The 16,343-nt window shown below is 37.5% G+C and overlaps 1 protein-coding gene and 1 pseudogene across 3 annotated transcripts in view; one reads left to right on the forward strand and one right to left on the reverse strand.

The window, feature by feature from the left end:
* CTNND2 (catenin delta 2) overlaps positions 1–16,343 on the reverse strand; it is a 930,783-nt gene that overhangs the window by 688,540 nt on the left and 225,900 nt on the right. The gene's annotated exons all lie outside the window — the stretch shown is intronic.
* On the forward strand, positions 1,655–2,434 carry LOC118893024 (annotated as a pseudogene).

A 16,343-nucleotide genomic window follows, 5' to 3' on the forward strand; every position in this document is an offset into this window, starting at 1 on the left:
TGTAGATTATCAGGGTCATCTGTTTAGATACTTCGTCTTCAGCTCTGTTCACCTGCTCAACTCTGAGCCTGTGCCGCACTGTTCTAACTGCTGTATAAAGAGAACGCAGTTTCCTGTCTAGAATAATCTCCCTGAGTCACTGCCCCTCTCCCTCCTTCCCTTATTTAAAAAAAAAAAAATCACTTTTCTACTCTTGTACAATTATTTCTTTAGTAAAACACTTTCCCCCCCAAATATTAATAACAGTCAACTTTTACTTGCAAATTGCTTTCCGTGGGTCAGGCACTGGGTCAAAGGCGTTATTGACATGGATCATCAAATTTAATCTTATGAGATATACTTCATCATTATATTGACTTTACAGATTAGGAGAACAATCCTTGGAACCATTAAGGAAGGAACCCAGGCTGTCTGATTCTAGAACTTGTGCCGTGTATGACGACACGGCATCACTTCCTTAATAAAAACTCTTGTTGAGATTGGGCTCAGATTTGGATGGAATCTCTAGATGTATTTGGGAAGGACTGACAGGGTTGAATGCTAAGTCTTCCTATTCAGTACTATGATTATTCTTTATCCAATTATTTATTTATGTTCTTCATTAAAGTTTTATATTGTCAATAGAAGTAATATTTATAGAGTACTGACCACACTGTAGACACTGTTTAAATGCTTTGCAAATATTAACTACTTTAATTCTCACCATGACCCTATGGTGTTGGCCTTGTTATTATTTCCATTTCACAGATAGGGAACCGAAGCACAGAGATGGCTCTTCACATTAAATGACTTCGCATCACATAGCCAGTGAGTGACAAAGCTGGTATTTTTATTACACCCTCTTGGCTCCAGAACCCATGACTTTGGCTACTAAGCTCTCAGATTTACCTCTCAAATCATGGGTAAAGTACTATATTTCTACCTGTTCATATATTATTGATATTTACCAGTGGAACTTTTCTCAGTCTATTTTTATCTTGTTATTGCTAGTCTACAGGAAAGCATTGGTTTTTGTATATTTTCTTTTTTCTTTTTTTAATTTATTTATTTATTATTTATTTATTTTTGGCTGTGTTGGGCCTTTGTTTCTGTGCGAGGGCTTTCTCTAGTTGCAGCGAGCGGGGGCCACTCTTCATCGCGGTGCGCGGGCCTCTCACTATCGCGGCCTCTCTTGTTGCGGAGCACAGGCTCCAGACGCGCAGGCTCAGTAGTTGTGGCTCACGGGCCTAGTTGCTCCGCGGCATGTGGGATCCTCCCAGACCAGGGCTCGAACCCGTGTCCCCTGCATTGGCAGGCAGATTCTCAACCACTGCGCCACCAGGGAAGCCCGGTTTTTGTTTATTTTCTTGCTAACCTGTTGAAAAGTTATAAATTCCAACGATTTATCAGTTGATAATCTTGGGTTATTCAGGGAAGTCACCAAAATAAAGCTAGGTTTTGTTTCTCAATATGCAAAATGTATCCTTTTCTATGCTTTTAAAAAACTGTTTGGGTTAGCACCTCCCCCAAATTTTAAATGAATAATTTTGCATTAGACATCCTATCCCACTTTAGGGGTAATGCCGCTAGTTTTCCTCTAGTAAAAGAACGTCTGAGGGGCGGACGCAACGTTGGGTGTCCCAGCCTTCGCTCGAAGGCCAGCGCGTCGGCCGCGATGCCCAGGCTCCGGCGCCCGCGGCTTTCGGCCACCGGCTGCCTGGCCGCGCTCTGCGGGAGGAGCGCGGCTCACACCACCTCCCTGGCCGCGAGCGCGACTACACCCGCGGCTTTACCGACTACCACCAGCACAGCCCCGGCGCCGCCGCCGCCGCCGCTCCCGCCGGGCACCACTCCAGCCCCAGAAACCTGTGAGAGCCGCAGCACGGGGTTTCCTGTTTTGATGCTAATTCTACCCGCTTGGGGCCAAAATGCAAAGGTAAAAGCTACTGTTATATAATCCCACAGTGCGTGATTGCAAGGGGGTGAACAGCACAGAATTCTGCCCTGGGCTCCCTGCCACACCACTGCCAACCAATCCTGCGGTGAAAACCACAACTCCGCCCTCCCCGTCTACAGCTTGCACCACGGCTACTACATCAGGTACAACGGACACCACTTCAACGCAGACTTCACAACCTGCGCGCAAGTCTACCTTTGGGGCAGCCAGTTTCGTTGGAGGAACTGTCCTTGTCTTGGGTGTGCAGGCTGTAATTTTCTTTCTCTATAAATTCTGCAAATCGAAAGAACGAAACTACCGCACTCTGTAAACAGACCCGCTAAATTAACACGGACTGGTGTGTAACTCACTGAAACCAAAATATTCTCTTTCAAGATGTCCCACATGGAAGACGCTATTCTAGGATCTTTAATTTTTCAAAGGATGCATATAGGAGCATCGCCCTTGAAGAGAAATCAGTTAGATCTATTTGCTCAACGGGAATATTTAAAATATTCTGCGTGAATCCTTTTGGCTGTCTTCTTTTATTTTAAATGGATGCTGCTGTGTGATTATGTTCTCTCTCCTTGACATGCCAAACGTAACTCTGTAAGTGATGGAAAACATTGTCCTGCGCAGACGACCTCATGACTCTTTTAGCAATTCAAATGTAGTCATTTTAAAGCCTGAAAGCTGCATTTTTTCATCCTAACTCGGGATGTAGTTTAGTAACCAGAATTGAGAAAAATGTGCCAAATGAACAGCAATCGGGTGGATTTTGGGCTATCATTGCAAAAGTGGAATAAATTTATAAATTTAGTATCCTTAGAGTAGAATTTTGTGCTTGATAAGTTATTTCTTCTACATTAGAAAAAAGATGCCACACAAGGAATTACATTCCAGATTTAAAGAAATGAATGGAAAGGATACAAAACATTCAAGTGTAGCTGGTTATTGTTCATGCTTGTAAAGCACCTTATATCGTTGAGACAATAAAGAACAGTGCCTTAAAAGACAGACTGAAAGGTAGACTGGAACTTAAAATGTTGGTGATTTGTTCTTTCGCATTAATGAAGGGAAAGGTTGGACTGAGGGTGTTAACTGTTGATGTGAGCAGTAGTAAACCTGCTTTTAGATACCATAATGTTAGTATTTAATTGAAAACTTACCTACTTTATTCCAAGCCTGAGTAACTTAAAGGATGTTACACAAAGTCAAAGGCCTTCATTTACTGAACCTCCCAACATTTTGCTTATGGCTGTTAAAAAGTATAAAGTCGATTTAATTATATTTTCCTTTGTACTTCAAAAACGTATCCTAACACTGTTGTACCTTAAAAGGATTTCCACCAAGCTTTCTGGAAAAGTAACTTCTATAAGGCAAGAAAGAAAGACGTTGTTTTAGAATCATTTATTAACTCTTTCAATAAGAATCATTTTAAGTTTTGAGATAGCAAATGTGAGCAGTGTAATTTCAGAAAAAATTTTAGTTGATCAGATTACTGCAGATTTTAAATAATGATTGCCCTGGATAAACAGATTGTACTTTTTCTTTCTCCTTTTCCATACTTTCTTCTTCTTAGTTGCAATTCCTGTAGTATAGTAAGCATGCATACTTTTATTTCTTTAGTTTCCCTATGAAGCACTAGTGTTTTCAGGTTTAGAGGGATACTTCTTCCCTGCCTTTGACACATTGGATTAGTTCAGAGGCTTAAATCAGTTTAAAATGAGCTTTTGCTTTTCTAGGTCATTAAGGTTTTTTGTTTTAGTTTCTTTAGCCTATAGCGGCTGTGTTTAGCACCTGGTTTTCAATATTTTATAGTAAGAAATGACAAGTTGCTTTGGTCCATTTCAGAAACCAAAATTCCTTACATTTAGATAATTAAAGGTTCTTAAAATGAAGATTTACTGTTTCTTCTTTACTTGCTGGTACAGCTAAAGTTTGTTTTACTTGCACATTGGTAAATATACCTAATGTTTTCAAGTGCCTTAATTGTTTAAAATCTCTGGCTTCAAAGGTTTTTGGGGAAAGGTAGGCTTACCTCACATTTTTGTTTCCCTCAGTAGTAATATCTTTGGTACCGCACAAAAAATTTTATTATAGTGCCATGGCTATTAGTTTTTAGTGAGTGCTTTAAGATACAAGATTCAGTTGAAAATATACAGAATTTCCATTCTCCCAAAGTGGTAAAAATTAGCTACAATGTTATAATTGTCATTTACCTAGATAGGAATACCTTGCCACACATTAATGTTAACACTATGGCTATTTTTGTGAAAATATAGCTGATGAAGCCTCTCATCTGCTGTAATTTTGAATACTGCTCTAACAGAATGATACTATGGAATTAGATTTTACAAAAAGAGCTCTTACAACAGAACTCACAGCCTTTTCCCCTCATCCTTTAGCAGTTTAGTATCTTGAGCCATTAATAATTTTGGGGTTCTTTTTAATCCAGAAGGTATATAGAAACCTTTTCAGATTTTTCATCTGATTTGTTCATGCAGATTGTAGTTCTATTAAAATCCCTTATTTTACCTCACAGATATTTGTTGTACAGACACTGCTGTATTTAGAAATTTCTATTTCAGTTCATTAAAAACTGCAAAACTAATCTGTATCATGTACCAAACTGATTTAAAATAAACCTACATGTTTGTTGGATTAAAAAAAAAAAAAAAGAACTTCTACTATTTTGGGTTGTTTATTTTTGGGGGGGGGTTGTTTTTTTTTTAAGACAGGTACTGACTAACCTATTAAAAAACAATAACATTGAGATTCTTACATTCAGTCAATGACTATCATTTCCTAGATTTTTCATTATTATAGGGTACCAAAGCTCTCCCACATCCTACAAAATAGGGCTATATATTCGATGGAAAAGAAAGCTATGTATCGCCCAGGAGAACTCTGATTTCCATAATATGGATAGATAACAACTGGCATTTGTAAATACAGAGGAAAGGCAAGAGGAGAAATTCATTCCTCATTCTTGTCATGATTAATCCTTCTGAGTTCATTTAAAATCATTCTATAATAAATTATATTTAGAGGTAATTTTTAAGGAAGGCATTCATTGTTCAGCCCAAGGTTATGTGTTTTTGATTGAAAGAAATCGCAATCCAAATGGCAGAAGGCTTTGCCTATATTGAATGAGTATTTTCACTCAGGGCTTAGGAATCAAATGAGATCAATCCAAATGCACTAGAAGCAGCCGGAAGCAGCTCTCACACATTTCACATATGGTTACCCGGGAAGTAAACACTACACACACTTGTGGTTTCAGTCATTGAAACGGTTACAGAACTTAGAGTTCCACAAAATGTGAACACCTATAAATTGGCACAAGACTGAACTGCAGCCAAAGAAGACTGGCAGGTGAAGCAAGACGAATCTGAACTTTTAAAATCTATATTTATATTCTTTTTCTGTTTTAATCCATATGCACCTTATGCAGAAATATAACCAATAAGTGGTTTTACCTCTCTGCTCTTTCCTTAATTCTGTTTGCAGTGTCACCCTTTGCAGTGGTCGTACAAAACTCAACTAAGTAAGAGCAGGGTGGGTCTTAGGAGATTTCCTTCGAAGCTTGCTTTATAAAACCTCTACCTCTGATTAACCCCACATCTCTGCTTCTATCCTTTCTGCTGAATGCTGCCAGAGAAAAGTGCCATACTCACATGGACCAGAGCCACTGTACAACCCCATTTTGGTCCTCAGAGTATCTGTTAAAGGTTCTTTGTGTTCTGGATTCTCTGTCCCAGTCACCGCAGAGGTTACCTCAAACCTGTATCATGCTGTCTCCGCCAATGAACCCACCAGCTCTCCATCTCAAGAGATAACTTTTGTTCTTACTGACCTATGAGCCGCAGAAACCTACAGACAGGAAAGCCCTCAACGTGTCCTACACAGATGAGCTTTAAAGCAAAGCCCCATAAGATAGACATTTAACACCTTTGAATTTAACTATACAAACTCAATAAGAGCGACAAAAAGAAGTCAATGATAAAATTATTGCATTCCAACAATTCTGAGATGCACACTTTTCATATCTTAACATCTCTGAAATCAGAATGCATTTTCCAGCCAGTAGTTTCTTACAATCACTTTCAGCCAGACGGTGGTCATGACACTGTTCTCAAGTACTGCCACAGGTGGGAACTTGGGCCTGCTGTGTTTCATTCAAAAAACACTTGAAGGACTTTGAGGAAGAAATATCAGTTCTGACTATTATCTGAAAACCTTCCAGGGACATATTCTGGTGAGATCAAGAAAAGAAAACTTGCAGAATGTGTCACAAGAGCTGGAAAGACAATCACAGAGGAAACCGTGAAACCCTTCTTAAAAAGGTTCTGTACCCTCACCACTTTTAGTGTCACTGAGGATGGCTGCGCATGGAAAACTAAGACGCTGATGACAGAGCATCAAAAGTGAATCGTAAGAGAGACTGTGGAAAAGTTTTGGGAATACTTCACCAACTTACGGAACTTGTACTTTCATTTTTAAGAATGTACAATAATATATGATAACAAAAAATCTATATCTAGATGAATCTAAAAGAGCTTTTCCAATAGGAATGAAACAAAATTTTAAGTAAAAAAAAAAAAGCTTTGTGTCCTAGTTTGCATCCTAATTTTCTCTTTCTCTCCTTCTCCTTACTTCCTTCCTTTCTTCCTTCCTCCCTCCCTCCCTTCCCTCTCTCTCTCTCCCTTTCCCCCTCCCCTTCCTTTACTCTGCTGTTTCTTTTTTTCTTCCCTCTTTTTCTTCCTTTCTTCCCTTTTCCTTTCTCTCTTAGTTGTATATAAAATAATGGTGCATATTTAAAGTGTCTCAGATTTTATGAAATTTTGCAATAATTTAAATAGTGCTAGTGATTCTGACAATTAGTCACACAATTAGTGACAATGAATCTGAAGATTGATCATACAAAAAGCAATTTTCCAATTAATATGTTTTCATAAGTACATTTTAAATGGCATACTAATCAAAATATATTTTTAAAGTATTTCTGATAACCCTAGTGAACTTAAAATTCAAATACTCATCAAGTTAATGCTTTATATTTTAAATGACATAAACACCTGGGTTGTTTCTTATTCACTCCATGACTTTTGCCATATAGATGTTTATAATCTTCAAAGTAGCTGAAAATCATCTTCTCAAAACCATCATCCAAGAGAATGTTATTTTATTATTCAAGTAATTTTTTTCTTTTTAAAAAATTACCGCAGGCTTCCCTGGTGGCACAGAGGTTGAGAGTCCGCCTGCCAGTGCAGGGGACATGGGTTCGAGCCCTGGTCCGGGAAGATCCCACATGCCATGGAGCGGCTGGGCCCGTGCGCCACAACTACAGAGCCTGCACTCTAGAGCCCACGAGCCGCAACTACTGAGCCCTCGCGCCTAGAGCCCGTGCTCCGCAATGAGAACCCACTGCAGTGACAAGCCTGCTCAACGCAACGGGGAGTAGCCCCTGCTCACCACGACTGGAGAGGGCCCACGTGCAGCAACAAGGACCCAACACAGCCAAAAAATAAATAAATTAAATAAAATAAATAAATTAAAAAAAAAAGAATTACTGCATTCATCTTTTTTATTTGCTAGTTCACATAACAAACATATTCTGAATGTCCATATCCACAAGTTACAATAAACTTTCAAGTTTTATAAAGAAGGTGAAACTGGCATTATTATATCTTTGTCACCAAATGAGAATAACATATATTTACTGAAAATAACTTGTATGTATATGTATGAGTGTTCATATTGACACATGAGCTTGGTTCAACAAACCTTTCACAGATAACAAGGAATATAATCACTGCAAGCAGAGGTCAAGAACAAGAGCAAAAAGAAGAAAGAAAGAAACACGCATTAAGGAAAGCCTGTCTGAACATCAGGTATTTTACAGTAGCTTGATGGCGGTGGTGCATTCTGAGTTCATCAGCTGTTCTGGAGTGGATCAGGAGTCAAGTCAAGTTACTGACAACCAACAAATAAACAGAATCCATTATCGGAAAGCTCTTACTTCCTGTCTCCCTATGCTATGCTGAATTGCTGTATTCAGTGGGAAACTCACTAAACCGAAAAAACCTGACATCCCTTATCATTGTGAAGGCCCTAGTAACATTACAGTCAACATCTTGAAGTCACTTAAGCCCTCTGGCTCTGTGCACTCTGCTCTCAAGCTCTCCATAAATGGCGGTTGCTTCCTAATGGGAGGAAGTGACAAATTAGTGAATTACAAGTTTACACGGCGCTATATGAATACATTTCCTGAGAATTAGCATTATTGGCTGCTAAGATGTGTTTTGAAAAGAGGTACAGAATTTAGAATTTTCTAAATTGAAGTCCTTCAATTGTAGTAAAATTATAATAAAAATTACAATAATTTTTAATAAAAAGAAGTCACATTTTTATCTAGTTTACAAAGAATAAGTGAAAAGAATGTATAGATCTACAATGATTCAGTATTATCATTAAATGGTGAGTATAACTAGATAGCATTTAAGAATCATTTCACATTTTCATAAGAAGTTAAAAAATTCATTTTAGTAGGTTGTGCACAATTGGTAGGCTATTTCTTGCAAAGATTCTTAATGTAGTATATGCTCTTAGAATGAGTCACTAAGTCCTATAGAAGAATAAGCGTAAGTGGAGACTCTAGACATCCAGGCATAATTCTTCTATTTGTCTAGTGCATCATAGCCTCCCAGTCTCAGCAGGTCCATTAAAGCAGGAGCACCAGCTCATAAATGTCTCTACAAATAGAATTGGAACAGGGACCATGGGAATAAGGACTCATGATACCTGTTCAGTGGGTTCTCTACGCAGCTGTAATGGATCTTCCAGAACATCAAGCTCAGGCGGTGTGATGGCCAAATGCAGCTGTGATCATGACCATCACTTCCTGAATTCAGGCTTGACGTTTTTGTGCTTTCTTCCTCTCTCTCTCTGATGCTTGTTTCTTCTCATTGCCATTCTGAAATAATGGCTGCCTCACTCTATAATTTTGACCCTGTGCTGCAGTTTCAACTCTCACCCTAGGGTTTGGTCTTACTAGAACTGAACTAAATTGTTCAGTTCCTTGAATGCATCATACTTTGTTTTCTTTGGGGGCCTTTCCCCAGGTCCTCTTACTAGAAACAGTGCTCTTGTAGGTATTAGCTTGAGTCATATGGATTTGCCATTTCTGTAGGTCAAAAATAGCAGAATCTCAGCAATATTGCAAGGTTGTAAGGTTTACCCTAATATTCTCTCTTCAAGTCTCAATTTAAAAGTCCTTCCCTCCAGGGTATTTCCCCAGTCTGCTTTTTTTAACCTTATGTAAGCATTTGGCACAGGTCTAAATTTTTGTAATTCCTTATTCAGTTGTTTGACTTGAACATTAACTGTGAGATCTTTGAAGTCATGAGCCATACTCTATTAGACATCATTGTTATCCTTAATGCCTGGGAACGTTTTATTGAATATGGTAGGTAATACTTTTTGTAAAATAAATGTTGAGGAATAAATGCTATTAATAGATTCATTTAGTGAACAAATTCATTCACAACAAAAGGAGCCTTGAAGCCCAAGACAGTACCTTTTCTTAGATTCAACAACACTCAGCCCAATGTCTGGTTCAATTATTTTTTCTTGAATGAACAGGTGAATTATTTGCCTTAAGCAGTGTACATTGATATTTGCTGATATATCATTTATACAAACAGTTGTGAGACAAGATCATTTCTGATAGTTGCTCTATGAACGCACCCATCTATATCTAGCGTAATTCCTAGAAAAACCATCTGAAATGGGTTTGGAAGCCTGGTAGGATTTAAATAAGAGGAAATAAATTAGAAAATTTTAGAAGTCAGAAAAGGGGGCATTCAAAGGTATTTTTCTCATTTCTTTGTTTTTTCCAGGTCAAACTGAATTTCTTAAAGTAGTTATTTATCTTTTTGAAAATATGAGATAACATATGCCTAAAGTGAAATGCACAGACCTTAAGTATATAATTTGATAAGTTGCTAAATACATACAACCAGATAATTCACACTTGAGTCAAGATACAGAACATTTCTATCACATCTAAAAGTACCCTCATGTTCCTTTTATTCATGCCTCAGCCACTATCTGATTTCTGTCACCAGAGAGTAGTTTTGCTTGTTCTTGAATTTTATATAAACAGAATCATAAATAAATTGTGTCCAGGGTCTTTTGCTCAGCAAAATGATTTTTTGAGGTTTCATCCATGTTGTTGTATGTTTCAGAAGTGTGTATACATACATATACATACATACATACATATATCAGTGATGAGCAATATTCCATTTTATGGCTCTACCACAATATGCTTATCATCACAGACATTTGGGTTGTTTTCAGCTTGGGGCTATTATTAATAAAGCTACCATGATGTTCCGGTACAAATCTCTTTTCAGACAAATGTTTCCATTTCTCTTGGGTAAATATCCAGAAGTAGAATGCTGTGTCATATGGTAGATGTATGATTAAATTTATAACAAACTACCAGAATTTTCTCCAGAATGGTTATATCACTTTATACTCCCACTAGTAATATATGAAAAGTCCAGTTGCTGCATTATCCTTGTTATAAGGGAATATTTTTGCAATCTTGACCTAGGGAAGAATATTTTAGAGAGACTAGGAAAGCTCTAAATATAAATTTTTAAAAGGTCAATTTAGATTTCATTAATTTTAAAAAAATCTGCACACAGGAAACCGCAAAGATATTGCAAGTTTTGTCCAGACCACTGCAATAAAGTAAATATCGTAATAAAGTGAGTCACACAAATTTATTTGGTTTCCCAGTGCATATAAAAGTTACGTTTACACTATACTGTGGTCTATTAAGTGTGCTATATAGCATTATGGCTAAAAAATGCACATTTCTTAATTAAAATACTTTATTGCTAAAACATGCTAACCATCATCTGAGTCTTTAGCAAATCATAATATTTTTGCAATAGTAACATGAAAACTCACTGATCACAGATCACCGTAACAAATATAATAATGATGAAAAAGTCTGAAGTATTGCAGAAATTACCAAAATGTGATCACAAAGACAGGAAGTGTGTAAATGCTGTTGGAAAAACGGCACCAACAGACTTGCTCAATGCAAGGTTGCCACAAACCTTCAATTTGTAAAAAATTAAGTATCTGCAAAGTGCAATGAAAAGAAGCACAATGAAACAATTTATGCCTGTATAATTTTTAAGTTATTTTCAGAATGTCTGTGACCTTATACTTCAAGTGTAACTCTTGTAGACAGATTTTAGTCTTCTTTTTACACAATATGACAATTTCTACCCTTAAAATGGAATGTTTAGTCCATTTATATTTATTGTAATTTTTAATAAGGTTGAATTTAATCTACCATATTTCTACACTTTTCTATTTGTTAATGATTCATTGAAGGGAGTGTAGATTATGTTGTTCCCCTGTAAAGTGTGCTAACTTTTTCTCTAACAGATAGTTGAGCTACAAGTGGAACAACTGGATTCTCTCAGTGTGGTATAACAGGAAATATATATTTGTTTTTTTGTTCCAGGCTCCTGGCACACAGCTCCTAGAACCCTTGGAATTCCCTGAGTGATAAGGGTGATAGATAGGCATGCCTTTTTTTCTAATTAGGCAACCCTTGGCTAGCTCCTAGACAGCTTCAGGATGGAGACTGGTTGTAAGAAAGACCAAGCCTTGATTAGAAGCTTGGAACTTTAGTCCCAGTCCCCAGATTTGGTGGGGCGGTATGGAGAGGTGCCGGAGATTGAGTTAATAATCACCAGTAGCCAATGATTTACTCAATCATGCCTATGTAATGAAACCTCCATAACCCCCCTCTGCAAGCCCCTAAATGTTGGGGTTCAGAAAGCTTCTGGCTTGTTGAACACACTGTGGTTGCTGGGAGGCTGGTGCACCCAGAGAGGGCATGGAAACTCTGTACGCCTCCCCACAAGATGTACTTTGCCCTGTGCATCTCTTCCATTTGGCTGTTCCTGAGCTGTATCCTCTACAATAAATGAGTCACAGTAAGTAAAGTGTTTTCCTGATTTCTGTGAGTTGTTCTAGCAAATGAGACCTGACGAGAGGGTTGTGAGAACCCCCGATTTATAGCTGGTTGATCAGAAGTACAGGTGACTCCGGGACTTGCAGTTGGCATCTGAAGTGAGAAGCAGTCTTGCAGCCCTGAGCCCTTAAGCTGTGGGATCTATCATAACTCTGGGTAGTTAGTGTCAGAATTTACTTGTTGAGCACCTGGTTGGTATCCAGAGAATCGGAAAACTGGTTATTAGGTTTCGAAAACACTCCAGAGTCAGGCTTGATTTCATGCATGATAGTGTCAGTGTATTCTGTTTTTCTCCTTAGTACTAAGACATCACTTTTACTCTTGGCTGTGGTTACTTCCAAAATGTGGCTTTTCTGGGATCTCAACTGAATGTCCACTGTGCTCAGCAAGGCTGTTTCATTCTGGAGAGACCAGAACTCCAACATCACTCAGCACCACATGACCTCTGATTGTGGAGTTGAATCTCCATTCAACTCTTAGTTCCACAGCGGCTGTCCTACCTGAAGCCTTTGGGAGTCTTTTCCTGTGCATGTGCACTCAGCCCTCAGGTGCACTAAGATGGACCTGAGGGACCCTCCTATGCAGATCTTACATTTTCCTCTTCTCTGATATCTGCTCCTTCACTCACAAAGCTCCACCTTCTCTCCTTGGGTCAGTGTTGGGAAACCACACCTCGGCTGAAAGCTGAGACAAATATGAGACACCTCATATGCTTTTCTCTCAAGAATCAAGTCCTGCACAACCTGTTGGCCAAAGCCTGAAAACGACTGCATCATATACAATATTTGTTCAGTGTTTACATTTGCTAATGTCATAAGTTCCCACCTTCTACTAATTTCTTCTTTATGACCAGAAGCAGAATTCCAGTCAAATACACGTGAAGAATTGTTACTACTGTAGTAATAGTATTTAACATAATGAACATTTTCAGGTGAACAGTAAACACTAAACAGGTTAGAATATTAGGTACTCTTACTGAAGTAGTGAAAAGATAGACGGAATCAGATTTTGGACTTTTCTTTTTTTTTTTAACGTGTAAATATTTTTATTTGTGGAGTAATTATTGAAAGAAAGAAAATAGAATACATAATTTACAAACTAGCAAGGAAAAGAATAACAATAATAATAATAATGAATCCAAAAGAAGGAAATAAAAGAGAACAAAAAGAAGGAGAACAGATTTCTTTTCCCCATTGGTCCATCCTATTTTATTCTTTAAAATTTTATTTTTAATTTTTATTGGAGTATAGTTGCTTTACAATATTGTGTTAGTTTCTACTGTACAGCAAAGTGAATCAGCTATATGTATACATATATCCCCTCTTTTATGGATTTCCTTCTCATTTAGGTCACCACAGAGCACTGAGTAGAGTTCCCTGAGCTATACAGTAGGATCTCATTCATTATCTATTTTATACATAGTGTCAATACTGTGTATATGTCAATCCCAATCTCCCAATTCATCCCACTCCCCCCCCTTTCCCCCTTGGTATCCATATGCTTGTTCTCTATGTCTGTGTCTCTATTTCTGCTTTGTAAATAAGATCGTCTATACCAATTTTTTCAGAATCTACATATATGCGTTTTCTAATATGCGATATTTGTTTTTCTCTTTCTGACTTAGTTCACTCTGTATGACAGTCTCTAGGTCCATCCATGTCTCTACAAATGACCCAATTTCATTCCTTTTTATGGCTGAGTCATATTCCATTGAATATATTGGACTTCTTTAGCTGCCAATAAAGAGTCTTTACTCCAATAGATTGGCAAAGGGGAAGCTTTGAAGAATCCTGAGCCAATAGCATGAGGTCAACCGTTTGTGCTTGAGGGAGTTTAATCCAGCTGAGCTTTAGCAGAGACCAGAAAAGGGATGAGATCTGCATAGACAGAGAGACCAGTGAAGATGCTGCTACCTGGGGTGGTACGGCCACAAGCAAGGATGGGGACAGTGAGGAATTTAGTGCAAGGACAGTAGTACACTCCATTTGGAAGGATTACAACTAGACTAGTGTGGTGCAAGAAAAGTACAAGCCAAAGGTTTTGAGTCTGCCTGATCTGAGGGAGGGGGAAAGTACAATCACTAGAAATGAGGAATGTGGGGAAAGTAGCTGATTTCTTTCTTTTTTTTTTTTTCTTTTTTTGGCCACCATGCGGCTTGTGGGATCTTAATACCCCAACCAGGGACTGAACCAGCCCCCTCAGCAGTGAAAACATGGAGTCCTAACCACTGGACTGCCAGGGAATTCCCGAGAGTAGCTGATTTCAAGAACAACTCTATCATTTTGAGTGGGAGGGCTGGTAGGATAGCAAACATTGAAAAAGGAGGTACCAAGATGGAAAGGACCAACAGACAGCTGATAATATTGGTCTAGAGTCTCCTGATAGGACTAAATTCAAGATATTAATTTGAGAATATTTGTTTATATGTAGGAGATGGATGAGTTACATAAGGAGAGATAATGAGTCATTAGCATAAGATAGAATTTGGGGAAAAACCCAAATTGGGAAAGGGAAGATGGCAAAACCTACATGGTCTCAATTATTCATACTTTGGGACCATTAGAAGTCTTTTCATTTAAAGTATTAATCTAGCCAGTGTGTGTGTGTGTGTGTGTGTGTGTCTGTGTGTGTCTGTGTGTCTGTGTTTCCCAAGTTGACATATTAAACCTTAAAACGGTTATCATTGTAATGACACAATATTATCCAGGTGATAATAAAGTAAAACACAGTTAAAGCACACAAAGCTATGTAGGATGAGTATCATTAAAAGCAAAATTTAATTTTAAAATCTTGAGAAAAAATAATAAATGGAAAACTGTAAAGAAGAATGTTAGTGGCATTTGAAAATGTGCCTGAATTTCTGAAACGTGTAGTTGATTCCTGGATTAAAGAACTATTCACGTAATATTTATTTACTAACCATGATAACTTTCCCCGTGAAATATATAAAATAAGAAAACATAAAAAGTCAGTCCATTATATCTGAAAAATAAACTCTTAGGGATATAAATATAAGTGTATGATGATTGTTCTTTTTTTCCTACTAAACCCAAAGAAAGCAGTTGCTACAAAAGTTACCAGGAAATCAACTAATTTTTTAAAAATTGATTATAATTATAATAAGGAGTGAGAGTGAGCAAAAAGCCTCTAGACTTGAAAAGAGTATTAGATAAAAGCAAGAATACTCTCTATTTTGCCACATAGATCCCAAGATGTTACTGGGAAGACATCTTAGAGATCGCTCTTTCTAGAGAAGAAAATCTGAGGTTCAGAAAGGTGAGAAGATTTTGCAAAAGTTTACACTGAAAAAAGCAGCAAAATTGGAACTACACTTCTAACTTTTTACTGCCTCTTCAGACCCTTTAGAAACTTAGTTCCTGATCTCTTAAACTAAGGCACTGATTCTTATGGAATCCATCACCTGTCTCTTGAAATGACAACTTTTTTGAGTCTTGTGACTTTCTTCAGTGTGATCTCTTCAGTGGTTTATATTTCTCAAAATTAATTTTCACCAAACATGATTAAATCATCTCAAAATTACTCTAATATATTGTTAAAATATACAGATGAGATAATTTTATAAAAGTATATCTCTAAAGTTGCTGCAAATTTTATCTTTACTAGGCCATTGAGAAAGCCACTCATGGAACTGAAAATGGAAAGAGAGCCATTTCCTCCCTCTTTAGAAAGTAATTACTTCTTTCTGATTGGAAAGACCAAATAAGAAAGAATTTTAGATTTCTAGTTCAGAGATGGATATTTTTTCTTTTCTTATTACCTTTTGGAGACAGAAATAAGTTCAGAGCAAAGAGTAAGTCCTTCTAATTGATGTAAATAATAAGGAAAGCAAATTAAGGCTTTTACTTTAATTCATTCTATGAGCCTAACATGATTACTACACAACTGCTTAGACAAAAGCCACCAGTGAACAAATAAAGTAGCCAAAATTCTCCAGTCTCTACTCACTTGAGAGAGAAAGTACCAGAGAGGATTGTATTAAGTCATGAGTTAAAGGGGTTTTGGGAGTCAGGAAGAAACCAAAGGGTTCCTAGTTATTTTTAAGATTTTCATTTTAAAGAAATGCCTCTAATCTGGGTCTTAATGAAGGCGAGACTCAAACACAGCACCCACCGAGTCACTGCAGATGACTTTCCATGAATCTGGACTTTCTGGAGGAAAAGTGACCATGGCATTGTAGAAAAACATGTCTGCATAATTAATGTCAAATATAAACTTGAAATAAAAATTAGATTATCTTAATGTTCTCCACTATCCTAATGTTCTCTGTCCATAGGTTGATCTATAATTAAAAGAGAATCATATTTTCCCACTAAAGAGGAAATATTCAACCATGAA

The sequence above is a fragment of the Balaenoptera musculus genome, chromosome 3 (genome assembly GCF_009873245.2).
Source record: "Balaenoptera musculus isolate JJ_BM4_2016_0621 chromosome 3, mBalMus1.pri.v3, whole genome shotgun sequence".
Lineage (NCBI taxonomy): Eukaryota > Metazoa > Chordata > Mammalia > Artiodactyla > Balaenopteridae > Balaenoptera > Balaenoptera musculus.